Consider the following 7,500-nt stretch of genomic DNA (forward strand, 5'->3'; position numbering starts at 1 on the left):
TGCCACTGCAAACCATGCTCCTACGACTAAATAGAGGTAAAACTACGATTTGGTGCAATCTTCATGTTTGACCTCGTAGCAAGGTACCCTCCCTATAGTAGGCAATGAGCAAATGATCATAATCCCAGGAGGGCAAAAAATGGGAACCCGAAAGGAAAGCGCTGTTGGCGCGCCTAAGCTACTGGCCCGTAGAGTAAAATGGTACCCCCAACAAAGTTGTCGATTGACATTCTGATTGCACTTTTTATCATCTAGGTGCGTTCCTTACACGTTTTGAGGGGTTTTAGCGAAAAACATGTTTTGAGCCACACGAGCTCTCCGGCCCGCTCGGTGCACATTTTTGAAAAAAGCTAGGGAGCTGCCCCTAGGTTCGGGGTGTCACAAAATATTGAAAAGTGGTCAAAAAACCGCTATCCAGAATCGGATGTAGAATCATTAGACGAACTTAAAATTGTTCTACGACCAATGTCTGCGACGTTTAGTATTCAAGATATGGCCCGCCCTAGGTCTGACCTGGCATTTTCGTGAAAATTTAAAGCATGGCCATAGGGACGGGTAAAATAGCTATTTTGGAAGCAAAAACCACCTCACTTTAAATGGCCATAACTTTTGAAAAACAAGAGCTAGGGTGCGTTCTCGACACGTTTTGAGGTGTTTTAGCGAAAACATGTTTTGAGCCACACGAGCTCTCCGGCCCGATCGGTGCACATTTTTGAAAAAAGCTAGGAGCTGCCCCTAGGTTCGGGGTGTCACAAAATATTGAAAAGTGGTCAAAAACCGCTATCCAGAATCGGATGTAGAATCATTAGACGAACTTAAAATTGTTCTACAACCCCCAGTCCGACGCCTCGTATTCGAGATATAGCACTTTGTAGGTCTGACCGAGCAATTTTGTACTGAAATGTATGGCGGACATGTTATTCATTAAACAACATTAACTTGCATCGTGCCCTACTTCATCGGCACAGCTACTATCGACTATCTATTGTTGAAATGGATTGAGTTTGACCATTTTAGCTCTTTTCTTATGCCGTGCACCAACAGTGTGTACCGATCAGGGAAAGTACACTACGTACGCGTTCATGGATGTATATGTTGGTACAAGTTGCCGGTCGGAATAGCAGTGCACCAAAACTGTGTACCGATCAGGGAAAGTACAAGACGGAGGGCGCAGCCCGAGCGTACGCGTTCATAGATGTCCATGTTGGTACAACCTACATGTACGTACCTTGTTTTTGTATCAAAAGTTCCAATAAAGTGTTTGTATGCTTAAAATGCTTATCTCAACCGGTCACCTTTTGGCCTGCCCTTTTATAGACAGAAACCTAGAACGATACTCGCGATGTTTGTGTTTTTCCATTCGCCCGGGACGACGAAATGAGCTCTGTGCACATCGTGCAGAAAACTGTCTCCTCCTCGTATGTTTTTGTCCCTCCACGCATATAATCACCCACATTTGTGTTCAACACGGACGGCGCAGCCCGAGCGAACGCGTTAATGTTTATGTTTGTGCACACTAAAGTTACAATCCTAGGATTTGGTTATTGCGTCGCAGTGCCCGACCGTCGCGGACACCATTCTTGGACAAAAGTCCAAGTACGTAGAGTACATTCCCTAGGTATGTGCCCGTTCGTGACTTTCGTTGCGTGCTTACAGACACGCTTGGGTATGTTTACCATACAAGGTTTACTAGGAAAACCTGGGAAGGACGCTTGCCCTCCCGTTGCGGACACCATTCTTGGAAAGAAGTCCTGCTACGTAGCGTTCTTTAATGTACTTGATCAGTTTGTATTGCATTTGCTTTGTGCAATTGACTTTTGCTAATGCTCACTAAGGGGTGTTCGTTTGCGATGTGTATGATAAGCAACTGTCTATTCTAACCAGCAGTTAAATAACACTTTTCACCCAAATCATAGGAACGTAGAGTACTTTCCCTGATCGGTACACAATTTTGGTGCACCTCTAACTTCGCCAGCACTTTATCGTTACGTTTTGTGCACAACCTTGGGACATGGTGTAAGTTTCATCATTGTTATGTTTGATTCGGTTTATTATGATTGAAAAATACGCTACGTCCTAGAAATCTGAACTCGAATACTTTTGCCACGTTGCGCAAAAAGCTACTGAGCAACTCCTAGCCGTTTACCGATTTAAAATTTAATTTTCGTTATTAGTTTTAAAAATACGCTAAGTCCCAAAAATCTGAACTCGAATACTTTTTCTATGTGCCGCCAAAAGCTACTGAGCAACGCCTAGGTTGGTACATTTTTGGTACATGGAGTGTATGCGTGCAGGCGTACTGCCGTGCTGGACCGGAAAATCGCACTTGCTACTAGAACGTAGAGTAATTCCCCTAGATAGGTGCTTTTGCATGCCTCTGTTCGACGTCCATGCAACTTGGAACGTGCGACACACGTAGCTAGGCTTCTCCATACATATTCCCTAGGGTAGCACCAAATTGCACACTTTCAGGGGTATATTTTGGTACGGTGTACTGTGCATGGTACAAGTATCATTAGCTCGTGCAATTTATTTTGCATCAAGTTGCGATTGCTGGTGCGTCGAGATAGGAGTGTTTCGCGACTTTTGCCAAGCTTTGGTGCCATTTTGTGAATAATTAATGTTCTAGCCACAATAAACGTGCAACATAATGCCAATAACGAAAACGCCATTTTCAAGGGACTTCCAGTCAAAATGTTTGCAATCAGCGCTTTCCTGTCGAGTTCAGGATTTGGGACTGAGCGTTTTTTTCACGATCCAATCAAACGACCAGTTCGTGAATAAACAATTCATACAACAGTGCATCCCTTCAAAGTAGAAAAAGCCGAATGCTAGGGAGCTCCAGTCAAAAACGTTGTCATTGGCGCTTTCTTCTCGAGTTCAGGATTTGGGACTTATGTTTTTTCACGATCCAGCCAAAAGACCAGATCGTGAAATAAACGATTAATACAACTGTACTAGTACATCCCTTCAACTGAAGCAAGCGCACCATACATGACCCGTACGCTAATCATCCAAGCACATGACACGTCAACTAAGTCAACACATAATACAACTTGGAAAACTAACGGGTAAGTAGGTCATCTCGTACACGACGACACACCGACCAAACCAGGTCAACACGTCACATGCACAAGACATCCTACTACCAAGGCCGACCACCTCGACACACGACCTGTTAACCGAACATGGTCAACACCATCATGTGCAAGGCAACCGGGCCAAACGGGTCAACTTATACAACTTGTAACGAGCATGTGTAAGCTTACTGGTGTGGTCCGCACGGTCCTCACATCAAGACAATCAAGTCGAGAACGAGGCACGCCGACAAGCTCATTAGTGTTAAGTGTCCTTCTCCATCCTATGTCAAGTCACTCGTCTGACACGGAAGAAGCCAACTCTTGTCCACTAGTATAAAGGAACGGTCTCCAGACCAGGTCAAGTCACTCGTCTGACAAGGAAGGAGCACGCACCAAGCTTCACCAGAGCACGGTACCACGGTCCCCAGACCAAGATGGTTAGTTACGCCAACGAGGAAGGGGCACGCGTTCCCTTGCTACACTCAACTTAGTACACTCATGCTCTCACAAGAGTATCCCCTGTGTCGACGTGGTCCCCAGACCAAGACGAGCTTGCGCACATCGAGGAAGGGGCACACGGACAAACCACCAAGCATGGGTCGCCTGAGAGGATCGATGCGAACGCATCTCTACAACTCGCAGCTCCCAGCCTGAAGTCCCGTCGTTTGCGGGCGGTTGATAGGTGTCGAAACTAGGTATATCCACGTTGGGCAGAGCTCAAGCCAACGGCGTTCCCAGTTACGGTACTAACACGTGCAGCGAACTCCACTCATTGCGGCCTAGGTATAGCGGGATGAGACGCCGGGCTGCAGACGCAGACTCCAACGGATCTCAGAGGGTTGTTAGGCCCGCTAGCTTCCGAACACCTAATGGGTTTGAGAAGCGCTATCAGCTCGGATTGGCTACGACCTTAGAGGCGTTCAGGCATAATCCAGCGGACGTAGCGTCATACCAAAGTCCGGTCGGACTAGTATTGAGCCAGTGGTCCGTACCTGTGGTTCCTCTCGTACTGCACAGGAATTCCGTTAAGATAGCGACTATAAGCACACACCAGTAGGGTAAAACTAACCTGTCTCACGACGGTCTAAACCCAGCTCACGTTCCCTTGAAAGGGTGAACAATCCTACGCTTGGTGAATTTTGCTTCACAATGATAGGAAGAGCCGACATCGAAGGATCAAAAAGCCACGTCGCTATGAACGCTTGGCGGCCACAAGCCAGTTATCCCTGTCAGCAGCGGCTGAGGCGGCGAGAGCGAGAATGGCAGCAGCAGCAGCAGCAGCAGCAGCAGCAGCAGCAGCAGCAGCAGCAGCAGCAGCAGCAGCAGCAGCAGCAGCAGCAGCGGCAGCAGCAGCGTCAGCAGCAGCAGCAGCAGCAGCAACGTCAGCAGCAGCAGCAGCAGCAGCAGCAGCAGCAGCAGCAGCAGCAGCAGCAGCAGCAGCAGCAGCAGCAGCAGCGGCAACGTCAGCAGCAGCAGCAGCAGCAGCAGCAGCAGCAGCAGCAGCAGCGCCAACAGCAGCAGCATCGTCAGCAGCAGCGTCAACAGCAGCGTCAGCAGCAGCTGCAGCAACAGCAACAGCAGCAGCAGTCGCTGCAAAGTTTGCTTCAACGCGAACAGAGGCAGCAGCAGCTTCCTCCACGACTACAGCAGCAACAGCAGCAACAGCAGCAGCCACAGCAACAACAGCAGCAGCAGCCGCAGCAGCAGCTCTGGACAACGGTGGTAAGAGGCCGCCCGTCCCAGCGGCAACGCCAACCGCAGCAGCAGCACCAGCAGCAGCAGCACCAGCAGCAGCAGCAGCAGCAGCAAGATGAGCGTTATGTCCCACCACAGCTCCGGCAGCAACGACAGCAGCAGCAGCGATCGCAGCAGCAGCAGCAGCGCTCGCAGCAGCAGCCGCAGCAGCAGCAGCAGCAACAGCGTCTGCAGCAACAGCGTCCGCAACAACAGCGTCAACAGCAGCAGCGATCACAGCAGCGAAAGCCGGCCAAGCCCGAGCTTATTGAGGTTTCGCCCAACGAAGGTCAGGACTGGGAGAGCCTTCTGCTGCTTGTGCAAACGGCAGTTAAGACTGACGAGCGGTACAAGCCGCTTAAGGACCACGTCGTCCTGGGCCGCCGCACCAGTAAGGCGTTGCTGCGACTCACGCTCAGCCGCAAGGCGAATGCGCAGTATATGCTGCAGCAGGTTCGTGCCATCGTGGGCAGTGCTGGAGTGTGCCGGCACGTTACAGAAATGGCGTCAGTGGTCATACATGACGTCGACCCGCTAGCCTGAGAGGACGACCTCACTTCGCTGCTTGACAGCAAGTTCGAGTCGGGAGCGGGAATTGTGTCGACCACAATGACACAGATGGCCGATGGCACCCAGCGGGCGTACGTGCGATTGCCTGCAAAGTTCGTGAGCGAACTCGACGGCACAAAGATCAAGCTGGGCTTTTGCGTCAGCAAAGTCAGAGCCGCGCCGCCGACCCCTCGAGAGCGTGTGCGCTGCTATCGCTGCCTCGAGCTGGGTCATCGGGCCCATGACTGCCGTTCACCCGACGATCGGCAAAACATGTGCATACGCTGCGGCGTTGTGGGGCACATGGCAAAGGCATGCACTTCTCAACCAAAGTGCCTCAAGTGCGGTGGTCCACACGCAATTGGACACCCCGACTGCGCCCGGTCGGCCTTGCAATGACCCCACAACTGCGAGTAATGCAGGTGAACTTGGGCAGAGGAGAGAGGGCCCAGGACATTGCCCTCCAAACTGCCCGAGAGAAGAAAGTGGACGTGCTGCTGCTGTCGGAGCTGTATCGACCGCCTGCCAACAACGGTCGATGGGCTTTCGACTGCTCGAAGAAGGTTGCCATCGTCGCTACTGGGACTCTTCCTCTCCAGAGGATTTGGTGCAGCAACACACCGGGACTCGTCGCTGCCGAGATCGGCGGCACCACTTTCCTCAGCTGTTACGCTCCACCTCGTCAACCCACCGACGAGTTCGAGCGCTTCATTGAAGCAGTTCAGCTCGAAGCGACTTCCCATCCACAGGTCGTCATTGCCGGCGACTTCAACGCCTGGCACGTGGAATGGGGAAGCGAGCGTAACAGCGACAGGGGGAAGAGCTGCTCAGTGCCATACAGCAGCTAGACCTGGTTGTGCTAAATCAGGGCACGACGAGCACCTTCGACGGCAATGGAGCGGCAACAGCGAGCATCGTGGACGTGGCGTTTGCGACACCAACCATCGCGCAGCCGGGAACGTGGAACGTGTGCAGTGAGTACTCGTACTCCGACCACCGGTACATCACGTACACTGTTGGCACCACAGTCCCCGTCGCAAACGAGCCTTCACCATCACCACGGAGGAGACACCAGGGGCGCATTCGACATGCGGGTCGGCGTTACAAGGCGACGCAGTTCTCGCAGCGAGCCTTCCTTTCGACGCTGCTAGACGAGCGGTTCTCAGAACGGGCGGTAAGTCACGAACGCATGGTTGAGATCATGCTCGCCGCGTGTGACAAGACGATGCAGCGGGTCACAACGTCGCACAGTGACCCCCATCGTGACCTGTTCTGGTGGACGCCGCTGCTCAGGCTGCTGCGAGAGAACTGTGAACGCGCCCGTGATCGGATGCAGCAGACCAGTGACCTGCAGGAACGGAGCATCGCCGCAGCAGAACATCGATCAGCGAGGGCGGAGCTGGGGAAGGCGATAAAGGCCAGCAAGAGGAATTCGTTCCAGGAGCTGATCGATATCGCCGAGGAGAATGTGTTCGGAGCCGGATATCTCGTCGTTCTGTCCCACCTCCGTGGTGGACGGACGCCACCCGAGACGGAGTGGGACAGGCTCGAACACATCGTGTCCGATCTCTTCCCCAGCACCCGCCCCTCGTCTGGCCAGAAGCGGCTACCATCGAGGGAGAGGAGCAGTCTGGAGCAGTAGCAGATGTCTCGGACGATGAGCTTAAACTCATCGCACGCCGCATGGCCAATAAAAGGCCCCGGGACTCGACGGTATCCCGAATGCGGCGGTGAAAGCAGCCATTCTCGAGCACACGGGGTTTTCACAGCGCTGTACCAGGACTGCCTCGTTAACGGCACGTTTCCTGCAGCGTGGAAGAGGCAGCGCCTCGTACTCATCCTGAAGCCAGGAAAACCCCCAGGAGTGAGTAGCTCGTACCGGCCCTTGTGCATGTTGGATGCACTGGGCAAGGTGCTTGAGCGCTTGATACTAAACAGGCTGCACGAGCATCTAGAAGATCCAGATTCACCGCGACTGTCGGACCGGCAGTATGGTTTCCGCAGAGGGCGCTCGACCATCGGCGCTATTCAGAGGGTTGTTGAGGCCGGCCAGCGTACGATGTCGTTTGGTCGCACGAACCGACGCGACAAACGGTTCCTCCTAGTTGCTGCGCTAGATGTGAGGAACGCGTTTAAC

At 52.6% G+C, this 7,500-nt stretch overlaps 1 pseudogene; it reads right to left on the bottom strand.

Annotated features, from left to right (window-relative positions):
• Positions 1-3,659: 3,659 nt before the first annotated feature.
• Positions 3,660-7,500, bottom strand: part of LOC120907409 — a 9,308-nt pseudogene continuing 5,467 nt past the window's right edge.

This window comes from Anopheles arabiensis (assembly GCF_016920715.1).
Source record: "Anopheles arabiensis isolate DONGOLA chromosome X unlocalized genomic scaffold, AaraD3 X_pericentromeric_contig0004, whole genome shotgun sequence".
Lineage (NCBI taxonomy): Eukaryota > Metazoa > Arthropoda > Insecta > Diptera > Culicidae > Anopheles > Anopheles arabiensis.